We start from the raw sequence: 10,801 nt of genomic DNA, 5'->3' as shown, positions 1-10,801 counted from the left end.
GTAACAAAAATCAGCCAAGGGCCTATCAGGATCCCCTACACATTCTATCGACTTTTTCAGATCTGTTTGTCCCTGGGTATGAAATAGAGAAAAGTCAGGTGAGTCTACCTTGCTAGTATGTTTGAAAGAGGATCTTGGAGAATTTGAAGGAAAATGTGGAAGAGGAAACAACAGTGCTTGGTGAAAGTCAGTAGAAGGGCTTGATAGTGGAACAGACTAAGGGTGGTGGGTAGTTTTGAGGTTGAGAGAGAAACGGGAAAAAGAAAAGGGAGATATTCTTGGAGGCTTGAAGCAAGAAACAGCAGTGGAGAGCAGTGCTTATCATGTTGTGTACGGAGCTTGGTGCTGAGGGCAGGGATTCTTATGGGAAAAAAATCCAGTGGTCAATCTTTTGGGGAGGAGCTGATGGGATGAGGGGCAGATGGACCCACCTGAGTGCTATTGCACTGTCTGGCATCTCCTTTGTAAACAGACACTCCACATCCAAGCTCAGAGCCGCGTTAATCACAGCAGCCAAGAGGGGGATGTCGCCCAGGTGTTCCTCAGTGGATGAATGGTTAAGGAAAATGTAAACACACAGTGGAATCTTACTTAGCCTTGAAAAGAAAGGCAAGTCCATCCAACACATGCTACTGCAAGCATAACTTTGGACAATGTGCTAAGTGAAATAAGAGAGTCATGAAAGGACAAATGCTGTATATGATCCCACCTGCGTGAGGTGACAAGAATATAAAATTCATAGAGACAGAAAGTAGGATGGTGGTTGCAGGGCCAGGGGAGGGGAAAATGGGAGTAGTTTAATAGATACAGACTTTCAATTTTGCAAGATGAAAAGTTCCGCAGGTTGGTTGCACAGCAATGTGAATATACTTACTACTGCTTAACTGTACGCTTAGAAATGGTTAAGATGGGCTGGGTGCTGTGGCTCACGCTTGTAATCCCAGCACTTTGGGAGGCCGAGGCAGGTGGATCACGAGGCCAGGAGTTCAAGACCAGCCTGGCCTACACAGTGAAACCCTGTCTCTATTATAAATACAAAAAAATTAGTGGGGCATGGTGGCAGGCACCTGTAATCCCAGCTACTCAGGATGCTGGGACAGAAGGAAGAATTGCTTGAGTCTGGGAGGCAGAGGTTGCAGTGAGCGAGGTCACACCACACCACTGCACTCCAGCCTGGGTGACAGAGCCAGACTCTGTCTAAAAAAAAAAAAAAAAGAAAGAAAGAAAGAAATAGTTGAGATGGTAAATTTTATGTTATGTGTTTTTTTTGTTTGTTTTTTGTTTGTTTTTGTTTTTGAGATGGAGTCTCTCTCTGTAGCCCAGGCTGGAGTGCAATGGCACGATCCCTGCTCACTGCAACCTCTGCCTCCCAGGTTCAAGCAATTCTCCTGCCTCAGCCTCCTGAGTAGCTGGGATTACAGACTTTCGCCACCATGCCCGGCTAATTTCTTGTTGTTTTAGTAGAGATGGGGTTTTGTTGTTGGCCAGGCTGGTCTGGAACCCCTGATCTCAAGTGATCAGCCTGCCTCAGCCTTCAAAGTGCTGGGACTACAGGCCTGAGCTACCACGCCTGGCCTTGCTCTGTGTGTGTGTGTGTGTGTGTGTGCATGTGTGTGTGTGTGTAATCACACACACACATACAAACAGCCACTCTGGCCCCTAGAGTGGTCACCAGGAGCCACCTAGGGGGGTGAATTTTCTCATATTTGGGTTCAGTTTGACCCCCACCTTACTGTCTCTACAGTCACTCTCTCCCCATCATCCTGTCACGGTCTGCTCAGCTGCCCATAACCAAATACCAGGGACTGGGCAGCTTAAGCAACAGGCCTTTATTTCTCGCTGTTCTGGAGGCTGCAAAGTCCAAGATCAGGTGCTGGCATGGCCGGGTTCAGGGAGGGCCCTCCTCCTGGCTTGCGGACAGCTGCCTTCTCACTGTGGGCTCACCTGGCAGGGAGTGGGCCTCTCCCTGAGAGCAAGCTCTCAGGTTTCTTCTTAGAAAGCTACTAATCCCAGCGTGAGGGCCACACCCTCATGACCACATCCAAACCTAATTACCTACAAAGGCCCTACCTCCAAAAACCCTCACACAGGAGGTTAAGGTTTTGACACATGAATCTGTGACACAGCTCAGTCTCTAGCACATCTTTCCCCCAGCCCCGGAATTCAAAGCAGCACGTATTCCTTCAGCTCTGTGTATTGTAGTCTCCATTCCTCCTCTGCTGTCTGAGCATCTGGACTGTCTTGGGAACACCTGTCCTGTTTCCACCTGGGATCTGCAGTGCAGACAGCCCCTGAGAATGCCCACTCAGCTCCCCTGGGTCTTTTACCCAGTACCTGGCCAGGTATCTTGCTCTTGTGGCATAAATATGATTGCGATGTGGCTGTGTGAGGAGCCCGGGTCCACTCTGGACCGTGAGTTCCAGAGACTCCAATGCAGAGCTGAGTTTCTATTATCACTCAGTAATTGGAGTTTTGCAGGCTTGGGATTACTGCTAATGGAAAGCAAATGGGCCAAGAATCAAGAAATCAGCACTTGAACAGCTAGCACCACTCGGTAAAGCAAAAAGGCTATGATTCCACTTTATGTGGATAGAGATCATCATTTGCAGAAAGATTTGCAAAAATCTTCCCAGCCCATGGAAACAATGCCCACCAGGGCTTCTGGTGGCCCTGCCCTCCCTGCCTGGGACAGCTAAGTGACCGCCCAGATAGGGAGCCTCACCTGCAGCACGAATGAGTGCCCGAAGCCAGGCTCTCCCAGTTGGCAGGAGCAAGGTTTGATCTTGCCTTGGCTGCCCGCTTTCTCACTGGAACACAGAGCTCAGAGAAGCTCTTGGAACCAAAAGCACTCGCACACACCCCACCTCAGACTTCCTCCACCTTCTCACCAGCCCCTGCCCAGCAAACAGGCGGCGACAGGCCTGCCATGCGCTGCTGTGATGGAGAGCCCAGAACAGCGGCTCTTGACTCAAGGAGAGAGAAGTGGCTGTACAGAGTGACATTTCCCGGGGTTTGCTGACCCCTGGTCTCTGGGTGAGTCTTGCCCTCTCTCCTCTGTGGGGTCGTGTCACTATCATACATTTACATGAGGGGCCTTTTCTCCATAGATCACGCCACCCCTTTCCCGGTGGCTAAAAGGTGATTTAATATGCAGAAGCTCCGCTAGAACCACGTTAGGTTATGACATGAGGGAATGGGAAAAAAACATCTAAGCCCAAACTCTGCCCTTCAGCCGTCCTCCTGAGACAGTGTGCTGCGTTGGCCAAGGACAGAGTGGGCGCGCTGGGGCTCTTGGGCCCAGCAGGCAAGAGGAAAACAGAGGCAACTTCAGCTGCTTGCAAGAACGAGACTCATAATTCACATGAGTTCCTATGTTCCAGTTGCCGAGGGGCTCAAGGGACTCACTGCGTCCCTCCCTTGCTCTAGCAGATGCTGGGACGCTTCCAGACAGCCCAGGAGGTGGGGGGAGAGGGAAAGGCATGGAAACTCTCTCACCTTAGCCCCTAGAAAGGAGCTTCCACTCACCGGTGACTCCCTCGTTAGCCATTAAATGTCACTCCAGCCCGTGCTCACAGGGAAGAGAATCTACATCTAGCAGTAAAAAAAAAAAAAAAAGGTGATGAAATGAAAGAAGTCATGAAATGACATTTTTTTTTCCAGCAGGTTTGTCATATCTCCTACATGGAGGAAAATTGCTTTCTGTAACTCTTGGTCCAACAGAACAAAACACCTCTTTCTTTCCAGTTGGGGGGACAGCCATTCTCATTGGTACAATGAGGGTATTGTAAGCTGTGACTTTTACAAAGTCTGAAGGAAACCAATCTGCAATCTTGACAGATATGATCTTTCCAGATGCACTGTTCGTTTACGGCGGCGAGAGAGCTCAATTAATTTATGAGGGAGGACAGCAGGCTGTGACCCTTTGTACGTAGTCTAGGTGGAACTGTCCCTGTCTGAATTTAAGTTCTGGTAATTTAAAAAGATTTATATTAAGCTTTTCTTTCATTTTGAGAGTAGATTAAAATTCTAATGGAAACCATTTGTATGCATTTGTTGAATTGAATAGTATTTATGGCTGTGTAAAAAAAACGCTGCAAAATTCCGCCGATAATAAAGCCAGTGAAGCAAGAATAAGTGTAAAAACAGGAAGGAAATACACGATAGAAACCATACTGTATTATACCAGTGTAATGAGGGAGGCAAGCCGAGCAGAACGGGGCAGGGATTAGGCCCCCAGATGGGACAGTTTTCCTTATTTAGTGTAAGGCTTTTATAGCCCTTTTATGACTTCAAACCAAATTTACATTTCAAAACAGGCCAGGTCAGTCCGCACAGACCTGGGGGCCGCTTCACCCCCTCCCCTCATTCTTCAACTCCAGCCAGTGTCCGGGACAAACAGGTAGGACAGAAAATCCAAGCAGCCTCTCAGAGGAAGGGTGCTGATGGCAGGAAAAGAAGACCCTTGAAACAGGAGACGGGGCCGGTGAGCAAGGGGAAAATCGGAGCCCGGGTGTGCAGTGCAGGCGGCAGAGAGGTAGGGAGACCGCGGACGTCACCGGGCTCGGGCCGTCAGGTGTGTCCCTGGCATCCACCGTCACTGCCATGGCCACCTGACCAGTGCCTGTATGGAAGCCGCCCATCTCCTCCGCGGTGAAGGGCGAGCTGCACGTGCCACCACCCTGTCCCGTGGCCTTTCTCCGGGCTGGGGAAGACTGTCACAACGGCCTGACAATCTGCAGGCACAGCCATCTGAGGCGACAGAGTCCATGCAACAGCCACCAGGGAAAGCTCCTCTGCCACCTTTGCAGAGGGAAAGAAGCAGAATGCATCGTGGAGACCCTTATCATGTGGGAAGGGCAGGAAAATCTGGCATTCTCTCAAAGTCCATCTTAGAGTTGAGAGAGTTTCACCGGGAAACTCACGTTCTCTCAGAACTAGCAGCCGTGATCACGTCTCTCAGCCAGGCAGCACCAATAGTCATGGTTAACCGCACTAGGAGGGGAGAATGTGGAAATTTCCTGCGAGCCCACTGCTCTGCTCCCGTGGGGGTGCTTTTCCCCGGCGTTGCAGGCGTGCTCTTTACCAGAGCTGCACGGATGTCATAAAATGCCTTACGATGCATTAGAGCAGACTTGTGCATTAGCAAATTTCACAGATGCAAAGTGGGATTTCTGTCAACAGAAGACAGCATGGAAAATACGGAACAGCTTAAGAAAGTACTTTCTTCTTGCAAAATTGCACCTGAGCCTGAAAGGCAGGGGTTCCAGCCTACGCGTTTTCTGAGGCAAACAGCATGGCCGCATGGCCCAGCAAATAGCATTGCTCATGGCCCCTTCTTGCACCATGAGCCTCCCTGGACTCAGAGTCCGGCCGCTTCTATTTTGTTTCTTCATGTCCTGTCTGTGAGGCCATGAAATGGGTCTGTCCAGCCAACTTGCATCCTTGGCTCTAGGGCACTTCCTGGTACACAGTAGGCACTCGATACATGTTTGTTGAGCTAAGCAAATATGTTCTCGGTCCTGTGGAAAATATGATATAAGACAAGGTCCCTGGCAAAAAGGTGCCGAAGGCCCAAGCTGGAGGAGAGTAGTGCCCACTTCATGTAGGCCTTCGGCTCTGGCCCCAGCTTAATTTTACGTGACTAGGAACAAATTCTCGAGACTTCTTTTCTGTCAACCCTTCTTCACCCCCAGTATCACAACAAAACTTTACATCATTTAATGGAATTCCTGTGATAAGACAAGCACCAGGAGTTTGCCATATTTGTATCCTTATTGGACTCCCAAATTAATCTTAGAAAGCAAATGATGTCGGCCAGGAGCAGTGGCTCAGGCCTGTAATCCCAGCACTTTGGGAGGCCAAGGGAGGTGAATCACCTAAGGCTGGGAGTTTGAGACCAGCCTGACCAACATGGTGAAACCCTGTCTCTACTAAAAATACAAAATTAGACAGGTGGGGTGGCAGGTGCCTGTAATCCCAGCTACTCGGGAGGCTGAGGCAGAAGAATCGCTTGAACCTGGGAAGCCAAGATTTCAGTGAGCTGAGATCACGCCACTGCACTCCAGCCTGGGCAACAGAGCCAGACTCTACCAAAAAAAAAAAAAAAAAAAAAAAAAAGAAAGAAAGTGACATTATTATTATTGTCATCCCATTCATAGGTTAAAAAAAGAGCCATCAAGAGAATGAATAACTCATGGGAGAGGAAGAATTTGAATTCATCTTTGATTCTAAGTGCAGTTCCCATTCATTTAATTCATTGTCTAAGCAGTTATTGACTGGACATCTATGGTACCAGGCACTGTGAAAGGGAGGTGGTGGCCGGGCGTGGTGGCTCATGCCTGTAATCCAAGCACTTTGGAGGCCAAGGTGGGCGGATCACCTGAGGTTGGGAGTTCAAGGCCAGCCTGACCAACATGGTGAAACCCCATCTTAAAAAAAAAGAGAAAAGAAAAAAGAAAGGGAGGTGGTAGTGGGGGCCATCAGAATACATCGTCTCTGCCCTGACGAAACTCATAAAGTATTAGGGAAAACCCGCATGTAAACCGAAAATTACCCCGCAGGATGGAAACGTGAAGATAGTGGGATATAGGGACGTACTCTCTACCATGCTCATTCAACAGAGAAGGTAGAGGTGGAGCAACGTTTTCATGAGGAGGGAAACTTGAACAAGTTCTTAGAAAATGATACTTTCTCTTTTTTTTGAGATAGAGTCTTGCTCTGCCGCCCAGGCTGGATTGCAGTGGCACAATCTTGGATCACTGCAACCTCCACCTCCCGGGTTCAAGCCATTCTCATGCCCTTGCCCTCTGAGTAGCTCGGATTACAGGCATGCACCACCACACCCGGCTAATATTTTGTAGTTTTAGTAGAGACAGGGTTTGACTACGTTGGCCAGGCTGGCCTTGAACTCCTGACCTCAAGTGATCCACCCACCTCAGCCTCCCAAAGTGCTGGGATTAGAAAAAAGAATATTTTTGCAAGCACAACGACAGGAATGTTAAAGGTGGTGGGGTCCACACTCTGATGTTCCCTTATCAGTGAGGCCTTTCCTGACTCCCTACATGAAGAGCAAACTCGATTCCCTTTGGCCAGAGCACTCAACATGTACGACGTCCCACACGGGGTAGGCTGAATCATGGCCCTTAAAATATGTCCATGCTCCAATCCTGGGAAGGTGTGAATTATTACCTTATGTGACAAAATGGACTTTGCAGACATGATTAAGTTAAAGATCTTGAGATTTCAGGAAGATTAGCTTGAATTACCCAGGTAGTCCTGACATAATTACAGAAGCACTTACAAGAAAGAGGCAGCGGGTCAGAGAGGAGAGAAGGCACTAGGGAGCTGCTTTGCAGATGGAGGAAGTTGCCACGAGGACCTGAGAAAGTCACGGAGACGGATTCTCCCCTGGAGCCTCCAGAAGAAAACAGCCCTGCTGATACCTTCATTTCAGCCCTGCAAGACTCATTTGGGCTTCTAACATCTAGAACCGTGAGCAAATGAATTTGTGATTTTTTTTTTTTTTTTTTTTTTTTTTTGAAATGGAGTCTCGCTCTATCACCCAGGCCAGAGTGCAGTGGCGCGATCTCAGCTCACTGCAACCTTCTCCTCCTGGGTTCAAGCGATTCTCCTGCCTCAGCCTCCTGAGTAGCTAGGATTACAGGCACGCCCCACCATGTCTGGCTGATGTTTGTATTTTTAATAGAAACGAAGTTTCGCCATGTTGATCAGGCTGGTCTCAAACTCCTGACCTTGTGATCTGCCCATCTCGGCCTCCCAAAGTGCAGGGATTAGAGGTGTAAGCCACCACACCCAGCCGAATTTGTGATGTTTTAGGCCATGAGGTTTGTGGTAATGTGCTATAGCAGAAATAGAAAACTAACACAAAACATATCTACTTGTGTTATATGTTTGTTATCTGTCTTCCTCTGCTGAAACACAAACTCTGTGGAGCCAGGGACTTTGTTAGGTTGACTGTTGCGCCCTTAGTGCTCACAACAGAGCCTGGTGGCAGGAGTGATGCCCAATAAATATTTGTTGAGTGAGCAAAGACAGAAGGGGCAGTCACAGGAAGGGGGCCTACTGCGTGGCTAAGAGCCCTGAGGTATGAAAGATCCGAGATGCTGGTAGACGTGTCTGCTTCGTGAGCTGAACTGAGGATGGGTTGGGAAGGTGGAAGATGCCAGGGAGCTGATGTCGGAGTGGTTTATGCTTTATTCTGCAAATAAAGAACTACTGATGGATTTCAGGTAGACTAGAGGCGTGATCATATTTCCTGATGGCTTTTTAAGTAATTTTTAAAAACAAGTGGCCGGGCATGGTGGCTCACGCCTGTAATCCCTGCAGTTTGGGAGGCCGAGGCGGGTGGATCACCTGAGGTCAGGAGTTCAAGACCAGCCTGACCAACATGGAGAAACCACGTCTCTTCTGAAAATACAAAATTAGTCAGGTGTGGTGGAGCACGCCTGTAATCCCAGCTATTCCAGAGGCTGAGGCAGGAGAATCACTTGAACCCAGGAGGCGGAGGTTGCAGTGAGCCAAGATCCCACCATTGCACTCCAGCTTGGGCAACAAGAGCAAAACTCCATCTAAATAATAATAATAATAAATAATACTTTTTTTCTTTATTATTAAAAGTTGGAAATAGATGGAAACATGGATAAAAAAGGTAAAAATCACTGAATCTCCTTCCTAGAGTTAGTCACTATTAATATTTTGGCCTATGTGTATTTCCTTTCAACATTCAGATTATACTTTATATACTGTTTTGAAGCCAGCTTTTTTCTCTTCATGTGAATTTCTCCATGTCATTAAATATTCTCCTAAAAACATGGTCTTTAGTAACTATATAGTATTCTCTCGTACAACCACAACTACGTTCACGTAATCAATTCCCTCTAACTGGATGGTTCTTTTATTCCTCCAGCATTTTGTGATTTTAAGTAATAATAGTAGCACCTGGCGTAGAGTAGACATTCCATATTTTTTGAATGAATGCATGTTTCAGAGAACCTTTCAGACATAAACCTTTGTATGTATGTCTAATTGCTTCTTCGGGGAAAAAATTATTGCAAGTGAAAATGTTGGGTGGAAGGCTGTATTTTCTTTAATGGCTCTTGATACATATGGCCAAATTGCCTTTCCAAAGGTTTTAAAAATCATAACTCCACCCACAATATATGGGTGCATAATTTTGCGGGTCCAAAGGTGGTATTGTAATTTTTCAAACCGGTATTTGCATTTTAGAAGAGTTTCCATGGGGACATGAAGGTAGTAGTTAGCGGGCCTTGTGAAGTCCAGGGAAACAACAGTAAGCACCTGAACCGTAGCGATGGAGGTTGTGTTAGAGAGAAGACAATCCAGGCTGTACAGACGTGACATCCGCAGGGCTTGAATCCAGGAAACTGAGAGAGATGTTGGAATGACCAACTCAGGCTTAATTCAGCAGAGCTTTATCGTAAGCTCACAGGGCAACCCACAACTTCAAAGCAAAGGCACCAGGCTCAGAGACACGGGGGCAGCATCATCCAGGATCCCAGAGGCAGAAAGAAACGGATGGTATCTTCTCAGGGCCCCGCCCCCAGAGTGTGACTGCTTTTGTGTCACATTGCTTAAGGTTCAGATTCCAGGGAGAGGGGAGAGTCTGACCTACTGTGGGTCAAGTGTCTGTCCTGTGGCCACAGGCAGGGGGCACCTTGTTGGAAGCTCCTTCCAAGAAGAGGGAGGGGTCCGTACTGTTTCCAGCAGAACACCATCTAAATAAATACCAAGTATGCAAAAATCAATGGCTGACCTCTCCAAATGGCGGGGCTTCCCATATTCAACAGTTCCTACTCATATTCAGCCTTTCCTTGAATACAGGGATAACTCCTTTCTAAGAAAAAGAAGAAATGGGAGGGAGACAGAAACCTTGCTTCTGACCTTGCTGGGATCCTGGCTCAAATCCGGTGTAACCTCGTGCCCTCCCACTTCCTGGACCCTGGAGTGGCAGTCAGCTAGATGACCACTAGCATCTGTGCTTCCTCTCTCATGCCATGAGGTCGCTTCTGGGAGCAGCTGCCCCTCCAGAGGCAGTGTTTCCTAGCCCCACCTGCACTGGGTTGGAGCCACATTCCCACCAACGGAAAAAGCTGGACCGGGGTTTTCTAGAAGCAGATGTGCCGGGACCCTGAATTACCGCATAGGGAAAGCTGTATGCCAACCAGGAACGCCCTCACTGGACTGTGATATGAGTGAGAAATAAACTTTGAGTATGTTGCCCCATTGAAATGTTGGGGTTTACTTATCACTGCGGCTAATTAATAATCTTCTAAACTCTAGGTACTTGTTAAATAAAGGCCTGAGAAGAATTAAATGAGCCATGGGTAAAAAGGCCCCTATAGGATTCCAGAGTAAAGTAATACCTAAAAACGCAGAAAATAACTCAGCAATTCCAGTCCTAGATCTATATCCAAAGTAAATGAAAACATGTGGCCACACAAAAACTCACCCATGGACGTTCACAGTAGCATTCCATGTACTAGGCAGCAGGAGGATACCCAAATGCCCATCAACGGATGAACGGATAAGGAAAATGCATATCCCTATGGTACTGTTTGGCAATACAAAGAATGAAGTACTGATAAAGAAGGTACTACGTATACTTAACATCATACTACATGAAAGAATCCAGATACAAAAGACCATGTGTCGTATGACTTCATTTATATGAAATGTCCAAAATAGGCAAATCTATAGACTCAGAACTGAGGGAATGTGTTCTCTTTCTGAGTCCATGAGGGGTGCAGTTTTAACAGCAAGA

The sequence above is a fragment of the Saimiri boliviensis genome, chromosome 3 (assembly GCF_048565385.1).
Source record: "Saimiri boliviensis isolate mSaiBol1 chromosome 3, mSaiBol1.pri, whole genome shotgun sequence".
Classification (NCBI taxonomy): Eukaryota; Metazoa; Chordata; class Mammalia; order Primates; family Cebidae; genus Saimiri; species Saimiri boliviensis.
Note: the sequence above shows the minus strand (reverse complement) of the source record.